The following is a 21757-nucleotide window of genomic DNA, read 5'->3' on the forward strand; positions in this document are numbered from 1 at the left end:
GAGATAGCGGTGTAGACAATGCCACGTTTATACAGATAGCGGTGTAGATATTTCCATGTTTATAGAGATGGCGGTGTAGAAATTTCCATGTTTGTACAGATAGCTGAGTAGATATTTCCATCTTTATACAGATGGCGTTGTAGATATTTCCATCTTTATACAGATGGCGGTGTAGATATTTCCATGTTCATACACAAGGGGGTGTAGATATTTCCATCTTTATACAGATGGCGGTGTAGATATTTCCATGTTCATACAGATGGCGGTGTAGATATCTCCATGTTTATACAGATGACGGTGTAGTTATTTCCATGTTTATACAGAAGTCGGTGTAGATATTTCCATGTTTATAGAGATGGCGGTGTAGATATTTCCATGTTTATAGAGATGGCGGTGTAGATATTTCCATGTTTATACAGATAGCGGTGTAGATATTTCCATGTTTATACAGACAGCTGTGTAGATATTTCCATCTTTATACAGATGGCCGTGTAGATATTTCCATGTTTATACAGAAGGTGGTGTAGATATTTCCATGTTTGTACAGATGGCGGTGTAGATATATCCATGTTTATACAGATAGCGATGTAGATATTTCCATGTTTATACAGATGGCGGTGTAGGTATTTCCATGTTTATAGAGATGGCGGTGTAGATATTTCCATGTTTATAGAGATAGCGGTGTAGTTATTTCCTTTTTAATAGGCATAGCGGTGTAGGTATTTCCATGTTTATAGAGATAGAGGTGTAGATATTTCCTTGTTTATACAGATAGCGGTGTAGATATTTCCATGTTTATAGAGATAGCGGTGTAGACATTGCCACGTTTATACAGATAGCGGTGTAGATATTTCCTTGTTTATACAGATAGCGGTGTAGATATTTCCATGTTTATAGAGATAGCGGTGTAGACATTTCCAAATTTATACAGATAGCGGTGTAGATATTTAAAGGTTCATACAGATGGTGGTGTAGATATTTCCATTCGTATTCAGATAGCGGTGTAGATATTTCCATGTTTGTACAGATGGTGGAGTAGATATTTCCATCTTTATACAGATGGCCGTGTAGGTATTTCCATGTTCATAGAGATGGCGGGGTAGATATTTCCATGTTTGTAGACATGGCGGTGTAGATATTTCCATGTTTATACAGATAGCGGTGTAGATATTTCCATGTTTACAGAGATAGAGGTGTAGATATTTCCTTGTTTATAGAGATAGCGGTGTAGATATTTCCATGTTTATAAAGATGGTGGTGTAGATATTTCCATCCTTATACAGATAGCGGTGTAGATATTTCCATGTTCATAGTGATGGCGGTGTAGATATTTCCAAGTTCATACAGATGGAGGTGTAGATATTTCCATGTTTTTAGACATGACGGTGTAGATATATCCATGATTATACAGATAGCAGTGTAGATATTTCCATGTTCATACAGTTAGCTGTGTAGATATTTCCATCGTTATACATATGGCGGTGTAGATATTTCCATGTTCATACAGATGGCGGTGTAGATATTTCCATGTTTATACAGATGACGGTGTAGTTATTTCCATGTTTATACAGTTAGCTGTGTAGATATTTCCATCGTTATACAGATGGCGGTGTAGATATTTCCATGTTCATACAGATGGCGGTGTAGATATTTCCATGTTTATACAGATGACGGTGTAGTTATTTCCATGTTTATACAGAAGTCGGTGTAGATATTTCCATGTTTATAGAGATGGCGGTGTAGATATTTCCATGTTTATAGAGATGGCGGTGTAGATATTTCCATGTTTATACAGATAGCGGTGTAGATATTTCCATGTTTATACAGACAGCTGTGTAGGTATTTCCATCTTTATACAGATGGCGGTGTAGATATTTCCATGTTTATACAGAAGGCGGTGTAGATATTTCCATGTTTGTACAGATGGCAGTGTAGATATATCCATGTTTATTCAGATGGCGATGTAGATATTTCCATGTTTATACAGATGGCGGTGTAGGTATTTCCATGTTTATAGAGATGGCAGTGTAGATATTTCCATGTTTATAGAGATAGCGGTGTAGTTATTTCCTTTTTAATAGGCATAGCGGTTTAGATATTTCCATGTTTATAGAGATAGAGGTGTAGATATTTCCTTGTTTATACATATAGCGGTGTAGATATTTCCATGTTTATAGAGATAGCGGTGTAGACATTGCCACGTTTATACAGATAGCGGTGTGGATATTTCCTTGTTTATACAGATAGCGGTGTAGATATTTCCATGTTTATAGAGATAGCGGTGTAGACATTGCCACGTTTATACAGATAGCGGTGTAGATATTTCCTTGTTTATACAGATAGCGGTGTAGATATTTCCATGTTTATAGAGATAGCGGTGTAGACATTTCCAAATTTATACAGATAGCGGTGTAGATATTTAAAGGTTCATACAGATGGTGGTGTAGATATTTCCATTCCTATTCAGATAGTGGTGTAGATATTTCCATGTTTGTACAGATGGTGGAGTAGATATTTCCATCTTTATACAGATGGCGGTGTAGGTATTTCTATGTTCATAGAGATGGCGGTGTATATATTTCCATGTTTTTAGACATGGCGGTGTAGATATTTCCATGTTTATACAGATAGCGGTGTAGATATTTCCATGTTTACAGAGATAGAGGTGTAGATATTTCCTTGTTTATAGAGATAGCGGTGTAGATATTTCCATGTTTATACAGATGGTGGTGTTGATATTTCCATCCTTATACAGATAGCGGTGTAGATACTTCCATGTTCATAGAGATGGCGGTGTAGATGTTTCCAAGTTCATACAGATGGCGGTGTAGATATTTCCATGTTTTTAGACATTACGGTGTAGATATATCCATGTTTATACAGATAGCAGTGTAGATATTTCCATGTTCATACAGTTAGCTTTGTAGATATTTCCATCGGTATACATATGGCGGTGTAGATATTTCCATGTTCATACAGATGGCGGTGTAGGTATTTCCGTGTTCACAGATGGCGGTGTAGATATTTCCATGTTTATACAGATGACGGTGTAGATATTTCCATGTTTATACAGAAGGCGGTGTAGATATTTCCATGTTCATACAGATGGTGGTGTAGATATTTCCATGTTTTTAGACATGACGGTGTAGATATATCCATGTTTTTACAGATAGGGGTGTAGATATTTCCATGTTTATACAGTTAGCTGTGTAGATATTTCCATCGTTATACAGATGGCGGTGTAGATATTTCCATGTTCATACAGATGGCGGTGTATATATTTCCATGTTTATACAGATGACGGTGTAGTTATTTCCATGTTTATACAGAAGTCGGTGTAGATATTTCCATGTTTGTACAGATGGCGATGTAGATATTTCCATGTTTATAGAGATGGCGGTGTAGATATTTCCAGGTTTATACAGATGGCGGTGAAGGTATTTCCATGTTTATACAGATAGCGGTGTAGATATTTCCATGTTGATACAGATAGCTGTGTAGATATTTCCATCTTTATACAGATGGCGGTGTAGATATTTCCATGTTTATACAGAAGGCGGTGTAGATATTTCCATGTTTGTACAGATGGCGGTGTAGATATATCCATGTTTATACAGATGGCGATGTAGATATTTCCATGTTTATACAGATGGCGGTGTAGGTATTTCCATGTTTATAGAGATGGCGGTGTAGATATTTCCATGTTTATAGAGATAGCGGTGTAGTTATTTCCTTTTTAATAGGCATAGCGGTGTAGATATTTCCATGTTTATAGAGATAGAGGTGTAGATATTTCCTTGTTTATACAGATAGCGGTGTAGATATTTCCATGTTTATAGAGATAGCGGTGTAGACATTGCCACGTTTATACAGATAGCGGTGTAGATATTTCCTTGTTTATACAGATAGCGGTGTAGATATTTCCATGTTTATAGAGATAGCGGTGTAGATATTTCCAAATTTATACAGATAGCGGTGTAGATATTTAAAGGTTCATACAGATGGTGGTGTAGATATTTCCATTCGTATTCAGATAGCGGTGTAGATATTTCCATGTTTGTACAGATGGTGGAGTAGATATTTCCATCTTTATACAGATGGCGGTGTAGGTATTTCCATGTTCATAGAGATGGCGGTGTAGATATTTCCATGTTTTTAGACATGGCGGTGTAGATATTTCCAAGTTTATACAGATAGCGGTGTAGATATTTCCATGTTTACAGAGATAGAGGTGTAGATATTTCCTTGTTTATAGAGATAGCGGTGTAGATATTTCCATGTTTATACAGATGGTGGTGTAGATATTTCCATCCTTAAACAGATAGCGCTGTAGATATTTCCATGTTCATAGAGATGGCGGTGTAGATATTTCCAAGTTCATACAGATGGCGGTGTAGATATTTCCATGTTTTTAGACATGACGGTGTAGATATATGCATGTTTAAACAGATAGCAGTGTAGATATTTCCATGTTCATACAGTTAGCTGTGTAGGTATTTCCATCGTTATACAGATGGCGGTGTAGATATTTCCATCGTTATACAGATGGCGGTGTAGATATTTCCATGTTTATACAGATGACGGTGTAGTTATTTCCATGTTTATACAGAAGGCGGTTTAGATATTTCCATGTTCATACAGATGGCGGTGTAGATATTTCCATGTTTTTAGACATGACGGTGAAGATATATCCATGTTTATACAGATAGCGGTGTAGATATTTCCATGTTTATACAGTTAGCTGTGTAGATATTTCCATCGTTATACAGATGGCGGTGTAGATATTTCCATGTTCATACAGATGGCGGTGTAGATATTTCCATGTTTATACAGATGACGGTGTAGTTATTTCCATGTTTATACAGAAGTCGGTGTAGATATTTCCATGTTTATAGAGATGGCGGTGTAGATATTTCCATGTTTATAGAGATGGCGGTGTAGATATTTCCATGTTTATACAGATAGCGGTGTAGATATTTCCATGTTTATACAGACAGCTGTGTAGATATTTCCATCTTTATACAGATGGCGGTGTAGATATTTCCATGTTTATACAGATGGCAGTGTAGGTATTTCCATGTTTATAAAGATGGCAGTGTAGATATTTTCATGTTTATACGGATAGCTGTGTAGTTATTTCCATCTTTATACAGATGGCAGTGAAGATGTATCCATGTTTATACAGATGGAGTTGTAGATATTTCCATGTTTATAAAGATGGCATTGTAGATATTTCCATGTTTATAGAGATGACGGAGTAGATATTTCCATGTTTATAGAGATAGCGGTGTAGTTATTTCCATGTAAATAGGCATAGAGGTGTAGATATTTCCAAGTTTATAGAGATAGAGGTGTAGGTATTTCCTAGTTTAAACAGACAGCGGTGTAGATATTTCCATGTTTATAGAGATTGTGGTGTAGACATTTCCAGGTTTATACAGTAAGCGGTGTAGATATATCCATGTTCATACAGATGGCTGTGTAGTTATTTCCATCCTTATTCAGATAGCGGTGTAGATATTTCCATGTTTATACTGACGGCGGTGTAGATATTTCCATGTTTATGGAGATGGCGGTGTAAATATTTCCAAATTTATAGAGATAACTGTGCAGTTATTTCAATGTTAATAGGCATAGCGGTGTAGATATTTCCATGTTTATACAGACAGAGGTGTAGATGTTTCCTTGTTTATACAGATAGCGGTGTAGATAGTTCCATGCTTATAGAGATAGCGGTGTAGACATTTCCAAATTTATAGAGATAGCGGTGTAGATATTTAAAGGTTCATACCCGTGGTGGTGTAGATATTTCCATCCTTATACAGATAGCGGTGTAGATATTTCCATGTTTATACAGATGGCGGTGTAGGTATTTCCATCTTTATACAGATGGCGGTGTAGATATTTCCATGTTCATTGAGATGGCGGTGTAGATATTTCCATGTTTACAGAGATAGAGGTGTAGATATTTCCTTGTTTATAGAGATAGCGGTGAAGATATTTACATGTTTATACAGATGGCAGTGTAGATATTTCCATCTCTATACAGATGGCGGAGTACATATTTCCATGTTTATACAGATAGCTGTGTAGATATTTCCATGTTTATACAGAGAGTTGTGTAGATATTTATATCTTTATACAAATGGCAGTGTAGATATTTCCATGTTTATATAGATGGCGGTGTAAATATTTCCATCTTTATACAGATGGCGGTGTAGGTATTTCCATGTTTATAGAGATAGCGGTGTAGTTATTTCCATGTTAATAGGCATAGCGGTGTAGATATTTCCAAGTTTATAGAGATAGAGGTGTAGATATTTCCTTGTTTATACAGATAGCGGTGTATATATTTCCATGTTTATAGGGATAGCGGTGTAGACATTGCCACGTTTATTCAGATAGAGGTGTAGACATTTCCATGTTTATAGAGATGGCTATGTAGATATTTCCATGTTTATACATATAGCGGTGTAGATATTTCCATCTTTATACAGATGGTGGTGAAGATATTTCCATCCTTATACAGACAGCGGTGTAGATATTTCCATGTTTATACAGATGGCGGTGTAGATATTTCCATATTTATAGAGATGGCAGTGTAGATATTTCCATGTTTATGGAGATAATGGTGTAGTTATTTCCATATTAATACGCATAGCGGTGTAGATATTTCCATGTTTATAGAGACAGAGGTGTAGATATTTCCTTGTTCATACAGCTAGCGGTGTAGATATTTCCATGTTTATAGAGATAGCGGTGTAGACATTTCCACATTTATACAGATAGTGGTGTAGATATTTAAAGGTTCATACAGATGGTGGTGAAGATATTTCCATTCTTATACAGATAGCGTTGTAGATATTTCCATGTTTCTACAGATGGCATAGTAGATATTTCCATCTTTATACAGATGGCGGTGTAGATATTTCCATGTTCATAGAGATGGCGGTGTATATATTTCCATGTTTTTAGACATGGCGGTGTAGATATTTCCATGTTTATACAGATAGCGGTGTAGATTTTTCCATGTTTACAGAGATAGAGGTGTAGATATTTCCTTCTTCATAGAGATACCGGTGTAGATATTTCCATGTTTATACAGATGGCGGTGTAGATATTTCCATCTTATACAGATGGCGGTGTAGATATTTCCATCTTTGTACAGATGGCGGTGTGGATATTTCCATGTTCATAGAGATGGTGGTGTAGATATTTCCATGTTTTTAGACAAGGCGGTGTAGATATTTCCATGTTCATACCGATAGCGGTGTAGATATTTCCATGTTTACAGAGATAGAGGAGTAGATATTTCCTTGTTTACAGAGATAGCGGTGTAGATATTTCCATGTTTATACAGATGGCAGTGTAGGTATTTCCATCCTTATACAGATAGCATTGTAGATATTTCCATGTTTGTACAGATGGCGGTGTGGATATTTCCATGTTTATACAGATGGCGGTGTAGATATTTCCATGTTCATAGAGATGGCAGTGTAGATATTTCCATGTTCATACAGATGGCGGTGTAGATATTTCCATGTTTTTAGACATGACGGTGTAGGTATATCCATGTTTATACAGATAGCGTTGTAGATATTTCCATGTTTATACAGTTAGCTGTGTAGATCTTTCCAACGTTATACAGATGGCGGTTTAGATATTTCCATGTTCTTACAGATGGCGGTTTAGATATTTCCATGTCTATACAGATGACGGTGTAGTTATTTCCATGTTTACACAGAAGTCGGTGTAGATATTTCCATGTTCATAGAGATGGCGGTGTAGATATTTCCATGTTTTTAGACATGGCGGTGTAGATATTTCCATGTTTATACAGATAGCGGTGTAGATATTTCCATGTTTACAGAGATAGAGGTGTAGATATTTCCTTGTTTATAGAGATAGCGGTGTAGATATTTCCATGTTTATACAGATGGTGGTGTTGATATTTCCATCCTTATACAGATAGCGGTGTAGATACTTCCATGTTCATAGAGATGGCGGTGTAGATATTTCCAAGTTCATACAGATGGCGGTGTAGATATTTCCATGTTTTTAGACATGACGGTGTAGATATATCCATGTTTATACAGATAGCAGTGTAGATATTTCCATGTTCATACAGTTAGCTTTGTAGATATTTCCATCGTTATACAGATGGCGGTGTAGATATTTCCATGTTCATACAGATGGCGGTGTAGGTATTTCCGTGTTCACAGATGGCGGTGTAGATATTTCCATGTTTATACAGATGACGGTGTAGATATTTCCATGTTTATACAGAAGGCGGTGTAGATATTTCCATGTTCATACAGATGGTGGTGTAGATATTTCCATGTTTTTAGACATGACGGTGTAGATATATCCATGTTTTTACAGATAGGGGTGTAGATATTTCCATGTTTATACAGTTAGCTGTGTAGATATTTCCATCGTTATACAGATGGCGGTGTAGATATTTCCATGTTCATACAGATGGCGGTGTAGATATTTCCATGTTTATACAGATGACGGTGTAGTTATTTCCATGTTTATACAGAAGTCGGTGTAGATATTTCCATGTTTGTACAGATGGCGATGTAGATATTTCCATGTTTATAGAGATGGCGGTGTAGATATTTCCAGGTTTATACAGATGGCGGTGAAGGTATTTCCATGTTTATACAGATAGCGGTGTAGATATTTCCATGTTGATACAGATAGCGGTGTAGATATTTCCATGTTTACAGAGATAGAGGTGAAGATATTTCCTTGTTTATAGAGATAGCAGTGTAGATATTTCCATGTTTTTACAGATGGCGGTGTGGATATTTCCTTTTTTTTTACAGATGGCGGTGTAGGTATTTCCATGTTCTTAGAGATAGCGGTGTAGATATTTCCATGTTCATATAGATGGCGGTGTAGATATTTCCATGTTTTTAGACATGACTTTGTAGATATATCCATGTTTATACAGATAGCGGTGTAGATATTTCCATCCTTATACAGATAGCGGTGTAGATATTTCCATGTTCATAGAGATAGCGGTGTAGATATTTCCATGTTTATAGAGATAGCGGTGTAGGCATTTCCAAATTTATACAGATAGCGGTGTAGATATTTAAAGGTTCATACAGATGGTGGTGTAGATATTTCCATTCGTATTCAGATAGTGTTGTAGATATTTCCATGTTTGTACAGATGGTGGAGTAGATATTTCCATCTTTATACAGATGGCGGTGTAGGTATTTCCATGTTCATAGAGATGGCGGTGTAGATATTTCCATATTTTTAGACATGGTGGTGTAGATATTTCCATGTTTATACAGATAGCGGTGTAGATATTTCCATGTTTACAGAGATAGAGGTGTAGATATTTCCTTGTTTATAGAGATAGCGGTGTAGATATTTCCATGTTTATACAGATGGCGGTGTAGATATTTCCATCCTTATACAGATAGCGGTGTAGATATTTCCATGTTCATAGAGATGGCAGTGTAGATATTTCCATGTTAATGCAGATGGCGGTGTAGATATTTCCATGTTTTTAGACATGACGGTGTAGATATATCCATGTTTATACAGATAGCAGTGTAGATATTTCCATGTTCATACAGTTAGCTGTGTAGATATTTCCATCGTTATACAGATGGCGGTGTAGGTATTTCCATGTTCATAGAGATGGCGGTGTAGATATTTCCATGTTTATACAGATGATGGTGTAGTTATTTCCATGTTTATACAGAGGGCGGTGTAGATATTTCCATGTTCATACAGATGGCGGTGTAGATATTTCCATTTGTTAGACATGACGGTGTAGATATATCCATGTTTATACAGATAGCGGTGTAGATATTTCCATGTTTATACAGTTAGGTGTGTTGATATTTCCATCGTTATACAGATGGATGTGTATATATTTCCATGTTCATACAGATGGCGGTGTAGATATTTCCATGTTTATACAGATGACGGTGTAGTTATTTCCATGTTTATACCGAAGGCGGTGTAGATATTTCCATGTTTATAGAGATGGCGGTGTAGATATTTCCATGTTTATACAGATGGCGGTGAAGATATTTCCATGTTTATACAGATGGCGGTGTAGATATTTCCATGTTTATACAGATAGCTGTGTAGATATTTCCTTCTTTATACAGATGGCGGTGTAGATATTTCCATGTTTATAGAGATAGCAGTGTAGACATTTCCAAATTTATACAGATAGCGGTGTAGATATTTAAAGGTTCATACAGATGGTGGTGTAGATATTTCCATTCGTATTCAGATAGCGGTGTAGATATTTCCATGTTTGTACAGATGGTGGAGTAGATATTTCCATCTTTATACAGATGGCGGTGTAGGTATTTCCATGTTCATAGAGATGGCGGTGTAGATATTTCCATGTTTTTAGACATGGCGGTGTAGATATTTCCAAGTTTATACAGATAGCGGTGTAGATATTTCCATGTTTACAGAGATAGAGGTGTAGATATTCCCTTTTTATAGAGATAGCGGTGTAGATATTTCCATGTTTATACAGATGGCGGTGTAGATATTTCCATCTTATACAGATGGCGGTGTAGATATTTCCCTCCTTATACAGATAGCGGTGTAGATATTTCCATGTTTATACAGATGGCGGTGTAGGTATTTCCATCTTTATACAGATGGCGGTGTAGATATATTCATATTCCTAGAGATGGCGGTGTAGATATTTCCATGTTTACAGAGATAGAGGTGTAGATATTTCCTTGTTTATAGAGATAGCGGTAAAGATGTTTACAAGTTTATACAGATGGCAGTGTAGATATTTCCATCTCTATAGAGATGGCGGTGTACATATTTCCATTTTCATACAGTTAGCTGTGCAGATATTTCCATCGTTATACGGATGGCGGTGTAGATAGCCCCATGTTCCTACAGATGGCGGTGTAGATATTTCCATGTTTATACAGAAGGCGGTGTAGATATTTCCATGTTTATAGAGAGGGCGGTGTAGATATTTCCATGTTTATAGAGAGGGCGGTGTAGATATTTCCATGTTTATACAGATAGCGGTGTAGATATTTCCACGTTTACACAGATAGCTGTGTAGATATTTACATCTTTATACAAATGGCGGTGTAGATATTTCCATGTTTATATAGATGGCGGTGTAGATATTTCCATCTTTATACAGATGGCGGTGTAGGTATTTCCATGTTTATAGAGATGGTGATGTAGATATTTCCATGTTTATAGAGATTGCGGTGTAGTTATTTCCATGTTAATTTGCATAGCGGTGTAGATATTTCCATGTTTATACAGACAGAGGTGAAGATATTTCCTTGTTTATAGAGATAGAGGTGTAGACATTGCCACGTTTATACAGATAGCGGTGTAGATATTTCCATGTTTATAGAGATGGCGGTGTAGCTATTTCCATGTTTATACAGATAGTTGTGTAGATATTTACATCTTTAAGCAGATGGTGGTGTAGATATTTCCATCTTTAGACAGATGGCTGTGTAGGTATTTTCATGTTTACACAGATAGCGGTGTAGATATTTCCATGTTTACACAGATAGCGTTGTAGATATTTCTATGTTTATACAGATATCGGTGTAGATATTTACATGTTTGTAGAGATAGCGGTGAAGGCATTTCCACATTTATACAGATAGCGGTGTAGATATTTAAAGGTTCATACAGATGGTGGTGTAGATATTTCCATCCTTATACAGATAGCGGTGTAGATATTTCCATGTTTATACAGATGGCGGTGTAGATATTTCCATCTTTATACAGATGGTGGTTTAGATATCTTCATGTTCTACAGATGGCGGTGCAGATATTTCTATGTTTATAGAGATGGCGGTGTAGATATTTCCATGCATATACAGGTGGCGGAGTAGATATTTCCATCTTTACTCAGATGGAGTTGTAGATATTTCCATCTTTATACAGATGGCGGTGTAGATATTTCCATGTTTATAGAGATGGCAGTGTAAATATTTCCATGTTTATGGAGATCACGTTGCAGTTATTTCCATGTTAATAGGCATAGCGGTGTAGATATTTCCATGTTTATAGAGATAGCGGTGTAGACAATGCCACGTTTATACAGATAGCGGTGTAGATATTTCCATGTTTATAGAGATGGCGGTGTAGAAATTTCCATGTTTATACAGATAGCTGAGTAGATATTTCCATCTTTATACAGATGGCGTTGTAGATATTTCCATCTTTATACAGATGGCGGTGTAGATATTTCCATGTTCATACACAAGGGGGTGTAGATATTTCCATCTTTATACAGATGGCGGTGGAGATATTTCCATGTTCATACAGATGGCGGTGTAGATATCTCCATGTTTATACAGATGACGGTGTAGTTATTTCCATGTTTATACAGAAGTCGGTGTAGATATTTCCATGTTTATAGAGATGGCGGTGTAGATATTTCCATGTTTATAGAGATGGCGGTGTAGATATTTCCATGTTTATACAGATAGCGGTGTAGATATTTCCATGTTTATACAGACAGCTGTGTAGATATTTCCATCTTTATACAGATGGCCGTGTAGATATTTCCATGTTTATACAGAAGGTGGTGTAGATATTTCCATGTTGGTACAGATGGCGGTGTAGATATATCCATGTTTATACAGATGGCGATGTAGATATTTCCATGTTTATACAGATGGCGGTGTAGGTATTTCCATGTTTATAGAGATGGCGGTGTAGATATTTCCATGTTTATAGAGATAGCGGTGTAGTTATTTCCTTTTTAATAGGCATAGCGGTGTAGGTATTTCCATGTTTATAGAGATAGAGGTGTAGATATTTCCTTGTTTATACAGATAGCGGTGTAGATATTTCCATGTTTATAGAGATAGCGGTGTAGACATTGACACGTTTATACAGATAGCGGTGTAGATATTTCCTTGTTTATACAGATAGCGGTGTAGATATTTCCATGTTTATAGAGATAGCGGTGTAGACATTTCCAAATTTATACAGATAGCGGTGTAGATATTTAAAGGTTCATACAGATGGTGGTGTAGATATTTCCATTCGTATTCAGATAGCGGTGTAGATATTTCCATGTTTGTACAGATGGTGGAGTAGATATTTCCATCTTTATACAGATGGCGGTGTAGGTATTTCCATGTTCATAGAGATGGCGGTGTAGATATTTCCATGTTTGTAGACATGGCGGTGTAGATATTTCCATGTTTATACAGATAGCGGTGTAGATATTTCCATGTTTACAGAGATAGAGGTGTAGATATTTCCTTGTTTATAGAGATAGCGGTGTAGATATTTCCATGTTTATACAGATGGTGGTGTAGATATTTCCATCCTTATACAGATAGCGGTGTAGATATTTCCATGTTCATAGAGATGGCGGTGTAGATATTTCCAAGTTCATACAGATGGCGGTGTAGATATTTCCATGTTTTTAGACATGACGGTGTAGATATATCCATGTTTATACAGATAGCAGTGTAGATATTTCCATGTTCATACAGTTAGCTGTGTAGATATTTGCATCGTTATACAGATGGCGGTGTAGATATTTCCATGTTCATACAGATGGCGGTGTAGATATTTCCATGTTTATACAGATGACGGTGTAGTTATTTCCATGTTTATACAGTTAGCTGTGTAGATATTTCCATCGTTATACAGATGGCGGTGTAGATATTTCCATGTTCATACAGATGGCGGTGTAGATATTTCCATGTTTATACAGATGACGGTGTAGTTATTTCCATGTTTATACAGAAGTCGGTGTAGATATTTCCATGTTTATAGAGATGGCGGTGTAGATATTTCCATGTTTATAGAGATGGCGGTGTAGATATTTCCATCTTTATACAGATAGCGGTGTAGATATTTCCATGTTTATACAGACAGCTGTGTAGATATTTCCATCTTTATACAGATGGCGGTTTAGATATTTCCATGTTTATACAGAAGGCGGTGTAGATATTTCCATGTTTGTACAGATGGCAGTGTAGATATATCCATGTTTATTCAGATGGCGATGTAGATATTTCCATGTTTATACAGATGGCGGTGTAGGTATTTCCATGTTTATAGAGATGGCAGTGTAGATATTTCCATGTTTATAGAGATAGCGGTGTAGTTATTTCCTTTTTAATAGGCATAGCGGTTTAGATATTTCCAAGTTTATAGAGATAGAGGTGTAGATATTTCCTTGTTTATACAGATAGCGGTGTAGATATTTCCATGTTTATAGAGATAGCGGTGTAGACATTGCCACGTTTATACAGATAGCGGTGTGGATATTTCCTTGTTTATACAGATAGCGGTGTAGATTTTTCCATGTTTATAGAGATAGCGGTGTAGACATTGCCACGTTTATACAGATAGCGGTGTAGATATTTCCTTGTTTATACAGATAGCGGTGTAGATATTTCCATGTTTATAGAGATAGCGGTGTAGACATTTCCAAATTTATACAGATAGCGGTGTAGATATTTAAAGGTTCATACAGATGGTGGTGTAGATATTTCCATTCCTATTCAGATAGTGGTGTAGATATTTCCATGTTTGTACAGATGGTGGAGTAGATATTTCCATCTTTATACAGATGGCGGTGTAGGTATTTCTATGTTCATAGAGATGGCGGTGTAGATATTTCCATGTTTTTAGACATGGCGGTGTAGGTATTTCCATGTTTATACAGATAGCGGTGTAGATATTTCCATGTTTACAGAGATAGAGGTGTAGATATTTCCTTGTTTATAGAGATAGCGGTGTAGATATTTCCATGTTTATACAGATGGTGGTGTTGATATTTCCATCCTTATACAGATAGCGGTGTAGATACTTCCATGTTCATAGAGATGGCGGTGTAGATATTTCCAAGTTCATACAGATGGCGGTGTAGATATTTCCATGTTTTTAGACATGACGGTGTAGATATATCCATGTTTATACAGATAGCAGTGTAGATATTTCCATGTTCATACAGTTAGCTTTGTAGATATTTCCATCGTTATACAGATGGCGGTGTAGATATTTCCATGTTCATACAGATGGCGGTGTAGATATTTCCGTGTTCACAGATGGCGGTGTAGATATTTCCATGTTTATACAGATGACGGTGTAGATATTTCCATGTTTATACAGAAGGCGGTGTAGATATTTCCATGTTCATACAGATGGTGGTGTAGATATTTCCATGTTTTTAGACATGACGGTGTAGATATATCCATGTTTTTACAGATAGGGGTGTAGATATTTCCATGTTTATACAGTTAGCTGTGTAGATATTTCCATCGTTATACAGATGGCGGTGTAGATATTTCCATGTTCATACAGATGGCGGTGTAGATATTTCCATGTTTATACAGATGACGGTGTAGTTATTTCCATGTTTATACAGAAGTCGGTGTAGATATTTCCATGTTTATAGAGATGGCGGTGTAGATATTTCCATGTTTATAGAGATGGCGGTGTAGATATTTCCATGTTTATACAGACAGCTGTGTAGATATTTCCATCTTTATACAGATGGCCGTGTAGATATTTCCATGTTTATACAGAAGGTGGTGTAGATATTTCCATGTTGGTACAGATGGCGGTGTAGATATATCCATGTTTATACAGATGGCGATGTAGATATTTCCATGTTTATACAGATGGCGGTGTAGGTATTTCCATGTTTATAGAGATGGCGGTGTAGATATTTCCATGTTTATAGAGATAGCGGTGTAGTTATTTCCTTTTTAATAGGCATAGCGGTGTAGGTATTTCCATGTTTATAGAGATAGAGGTGTAGATATTTCCTTGTTTATACAGATAGCGGTGTAGATATTTCCATGTTTATAGAGATAGCGGTGTAGACATTGACACGTTTATACAGATAGCGGTGTAGATATTTCCTTGTTTATACAGATAGCGGTGTAGATATTTCCATGTTTATAGAGATAGCGGTGTAGACATTTCCAAATTTATACAGATAGCGGTGTAGATATTTAAAGGTTCATACAGATGGTGGTGTAGATATTTCCATTCGTATTCAGATAGCGGTGTAGATATTTCCATGTTTGTACAGATGGTGGAGTAGATATTTCCATCTTTATACAGATGGCGGTGTAGGTATTTCCATGTTCATAGAGATGGCGGTGTAGATATTTCCATGTTTGTAGACATGGCGGTGTAGATATTTCCATGTTTATACAGATAGCGGTGTAGATATTTCCATGTTTACAGAGATAGAGGTGTAGATATTTCCTTGTTTATAGAGATAGCGGTGTAGATATTTCCATGTTTATACAGATGGTGGTGTAGATATTTCCATCCTTATACAGATAGCGGTGTAGATATTTCCATGTTCATAGAGATGGCGGTGTAGATATTTCCAAGTTCATACAGATGGCGGTGTAGATATTTCCATGTTTTTAGACATGACGGTGTAGATATATCCATGTTTATACAGATAGCAGTGTAGATATTTCCATGTTCATACAGTTAGCTGTGTAGATATTTGCATCGTTATACAGATGGCGGTGTAGATATTTCCATGTTCATACAGATGGCGGTGTAGATATTTCCATGTTTATACAGATGACGGTGTAGTTATTTCCATGTTTATACAGTTAGCTGTGTAGATATTTCCATCGTTATACAGATGGCGGTGTAGATATTTCCATGTTCATACAGATGGCGGTGTAGATATTTCCATGTTTATACAGATGACGGTGTAGTTATTTCCATGTTTATACAGAAGTCGGTGTAGATATTTCCATGTTTATAGAGATGGCGGTGTAGATATTTCCATGTTTATAGAGATGGCGGTGTAGATATTTCCATCTTTATACAGATAGCGGTGTAGATATTTCCATGTTTATACAGACAGCTGTGTAGATATTTCCATCTTTATACAGATGGCGGTTTAGATATTTCCATGTTTATACAGAAGGCGGTGTAGATATTTCCATGTTTGTACAGATGGCAGTGTAGATATATCCATGTTTATTCAGATGGCGATGTAGATATTTCCATGTTTATACAGATGGCGGTGTAGGTATTTCCATGTTTATAGAGATGGCAGTGTAGATATTTCCATGTTTATAGAGATAGCGGTGTAGTTATTTCCTTTTTAATAGGCATAGCGGTTTAGATATTTCCAAGTTTATAGAGATAGAGGTGTAGATATTTCCTTGTTTATACAGATAGCGGTGTAGATATTTCCATGTTTATAGAGATAGCGGTGTAGACATTGCCACGTTTATACAGATAGCGGTGTGGATATTTCCTTGTTTATACAGATAGCGGTGTAGATTTTTCCATGTTTATAGAGATAGCGGTGTAGACATTGCCACGTTTATACAGATAGCGGTGTAGATATTTCCTTGTTTATACAGATAGCGGTGTAGATATTTCCATGTTTATAGAGATAGCGGTGTAGACATTTCCAAATTTATACAGATAGCGGTGTAGATATTTAAAGGTTCATACAGATGGTGGTGTAGATATTTCCATTCCTATTCAGATAGTGGTGTAGATATTTCCATGTTTGTACAGATGGTGGAGTAGATATTTCCATCTTTATACAGATGGCGGTGTAGGTATTTCTATGTTCATAGAGATGGCGGTGTAGATATTTCCATGTTTTTAGACATGGCGGTGTAGGTATTTCCATGTTTATACAGATAGCGGTGTAGATATTTCCATGTTTACAGAGATAGAGGTGTAGATATTTCCTTGTTTATAGAGATAGCGGTGTAGATATTTCCATGTTTATACAGATGGTGGTGTTGATATTTCCATCCTTATACAGATAGCGGTGTAGATACTTCCATGTTCATAGAGATGGCGGTGTAGATATTTCCAAGTTCATACAGATGGCGGTGTAGATATTTCCATGTTTTTAGACATGACGGTGTAGATATATCCATGTTTATACAGATAGCAGTGTAGATATTTCCATGTTCATACAGTTAGCTTTGTAGATATTTCCATCGTTATACAGATGGCGGTGTAGATATTTCCATGTTCATACAGATGGCGGTGTAGATATTTCCGTGTTCACAGATGGCGGTGTAGATATTTCCATGTTTATACAGATGACGGTGTAGATATTTCCATGTTTATACAGAAGGCGGTGTAGATATTTCCATGTTCATACAGATGGTGGTGTAGATATTTCCATGTTTTTAGACATGACGGTGTAGATATATCCATGTTTTTACAGATAGGGGTGTAGATATTTCCATGTTTATACAGTTAGCTGTGTAGATATTTCCATCGTTATACAGATGGCGGTGTAGATATTTCCATGTTCATACAGATGGCGGTGTAGATATTTCCATGTTTATACAGATGACGGTGTAGTTATTTCCATGTTTATACAGAAGTCGGTGTAGATATTTCCATGTTTATAGAGATGGCGGTGTAGATATTTCCATGTTTATACAGATAGCGGTGTAGATATTTCCATGTTTATACAGACAGCTGTGTAGATATTTCCATCTTTATACAGATGGCCGTGTAGATATTTCCATGTTTATACAGAAGGTGGTGTAGATATTTCCATGTTGGTACAGATGGCGGTGTAGATATATCCATGTTTATACAGATGGCGATGTAGATATTTCCATGTTTATACAGATGGCGGTGTAGGTATTTCCATGTTTATAGAGATGGCGGTGTAGATATTTCCATGTTTATAGAGATAGCGGTGTAGTTATTTCCTTTTTAATAGGCATAGCGGTGTAGGTATTTCCATGTTTATAGAGATAGAGGTGTAGATATTTCCTTGTTTATACAGATAGCGGTGTAGATATTTCCATGTTTATAGAGATAGCGGTGTAGACATTGACACGTTTATACAGATAGCGGTGTAGATATTTCCTTGTTTATACAGATAGCGGTGTAGATATTTCCATGTTTATAGAGATAGCGGTGTAGACATTTCCAAATTTATACAGATAGCGGTGTAGATATTTAAAGGTTCATACAGATGGTGGTGTAGATATTTCCATTCGTATTCAGATAGCGGTGTAGATATTTCCATGTTTGTACAGATGGTGGAGTAGATATTTCCATCTTTATACAGATGGCGGTGTAGGTATTTCCATGTTCATAGAGATGGCGGTGTAGATATTTCCATGTTTGTAGACATGGCGGTGTAGATATTTCCATGTTTATACAGATAGCGGTGTAGATATTTCCATGTTTACAGAGATAGAGGTGTAGATATTTCCTTGTTTATAGAGATAGCGGTGTAGATATTTCCATGTTTATACAGATGGTGGTGTAGATATTTCCATCCTTATACAGATAGCGGTGTAGATATTTCCATGTTCATAGAGATGGCGGTGTAGATATTTCCAAGTTCATACAGATGGCGGTGTAGATATTTCCATGTTTTTAGACATGACGGTGTAGATATATTCATGTTTATACAGATAGCAGTGTAGATATTTCCATGTTCATACAGTTAGCTGTGTAGATATTTGCATCGTTATACAGATGGCGGTGTAGATATTTCCATGTTCATACAGATGGCGGTGTAGATATTTCCATGTTTATACAGATGACGGTGTAGTTATTTCCATGTTTATACAGTTAGCTGTGTAGATATTTCCATCGTTATACAGATGGCGGTGTAGATATTTCCATGTTCATACAGATAGCGGTGTAGATAATTCCATGTTTATACAGATGACGGTGTAGTTATTTCCATGTTTATACAGAAGTCGGTGTAGATATTTCCATGTTTATAGAGATGGCGGTGTAGATATTTCCATGTTTATAGAGATGGCGGTGTAGATATTTCCATCTTTATACAGATAGCGGTGTAGATATTTCCATGTTTATACAGACAGCTGTGTAGATATTTCCATCTTTATACAGATGGCGGTTTAGATATTTCCATGTTTATACAGAAGGCGGTGTAGATATTTCCATGTTTGTACAGATGGCAGTGTAGATATATCCATGTTTATTCAGATGGCGATGTAGATATTTCCATGTTTATACAGATGGCGGTGTAGGTATTTCCATGTTTATAGAGATGGCAGTGTAGATATTTCCATGTTTATAGAGATAGCGGTGTAGTTATTTCCTTTTTAATAGGCATAGCGGTTTAGATATTTCCATGTTTATAGAGATAGAGGTGTAGATATTTCCTTGTTTATACAGATAGCGGTGTAGATATTTCCATGTTTATAGAGATAGCGGTGTAGACATTGCCACGTTTATACAGATAGCGGTGTGGATATTTCCTTGTTTATACAGATAGCGGTGTAGATTTTTCCATGTTTGTAGAGATAGCGGTGTAGACATTGCCACGTTTATACAGATAGCGGTGTAGATATTTCCTTGTTTATACAGATAGCGGTGTAGATATTTCCATGTTTATAGAGATAGCGGTGTAGACATTTCCAAATTTATACAGATAGCGGTGTAGATATTTAAAGGTTCATACAGATGGTGGTGTAGATATTTCCATTCCTATTCAGATAGTGGTGTAGATATTTCCATGTTTGTACAGATGGTGGAGTAGATATTTCCATCTTTATACAGATGGCGGTGTAGGTATTTCTATGTTCATAGAGATGGCGGTGTAGATATTTCCATGTTTTTAGACATGGCGGTGTAGGTATTTCCATGTTTATACAGATAGCGGTGTAGATATTTCCATGTTTACAGAGATAGAGGTGTAGATATTTCCTTGTTTATAGAGATAGCGGTGTAGATATTTCCATGTTTATACAGATGGTGGTGTTGATATTTCCATCCTTATACAGATAGCGGTGTAGATACTTCCATGTTCATAGAGATGGCGGTGTAGATATTTCCAAGTTCATACAGATGGCGGTGTAGATATTTCCATGTTTTTAGACATGACGGTGTAGATATATCCATGTTTATACAGATAGCAGTGTAGATATTTCCATGTTCATACAGTTAGCTTTGTAGATATTTCCATCGTTATACAGATGGCGGTGTAGATATTTCCATGTTCATACAGATGGCGGTGTAGATATTTCCGTGTTCACAGATGGCGGTGTAGATATTTCCATGTTTATACAGATGACGGTGTAGATATTTCCATGTTTATACAGAAGGCGGTGTAGATATTTCCATGTTCATACAGATGGTGGTGTAGATATTTCCATGTTTTTAGACATGACGGTGTAGATATATCCATGTTTTTACAGATAGGGGTGTAGATATTTCCATGTTTATACAGTTAGCTGTGTAGATATTTCCATCGTTATACAGATGGCGGTGTAGATATTTCCATGTTCATACAGATGGCGGTGTAGATATTTCCATGTTTATACAGATGACGGTGTAGTTATTTCCATGTTTATACAGAAGTCGGTGTAGATATTTCCATGTTTATAGAGATGGCGGTGTAGATATTTCCATGTTTATAGAGATGGCGGTGTAGATATTTCCAGGTTTATACAGATGGCGGTGAAGGTATTTCCATGTTTATACAGATAGCGGTGTAGATATTTCCATGTTTATACAGATAGCTGTGTAGATATTTCAATCTTTATACAGATGGCGGTGTAGATATTTCCATGTTTATACAGAAGGCGGTGTAGATATTTCCATGTTTGTACAGATGGCGGTGTAGATATATCCATGTTTATACAGATGGCGATGTAGATATTTCCATGTTTATACAGATGGCGGTGTAGGTATTTCCATGTTTATAGAGATGCCAGTGTAGATATTTCCATGTTTATAGAGATAGCGGTGTAGTTATTTCCTTTTTAATAGGCATAGCGGT

Source organism: Gorilla gorilla, chromosome 2, assembly GCF_029281585.2.
Source record: "Gorilla gorilla gorilla isolate KB3781 chromosome 2, NHGRI_mGorGor1-v2.1_pri, whole genome shotgun sequence".
NCBI lineage: Eukaryota > Metazoa > Chordata > Mammalia > Primates > Hominidae > Gorilla > Gorilla gorilla.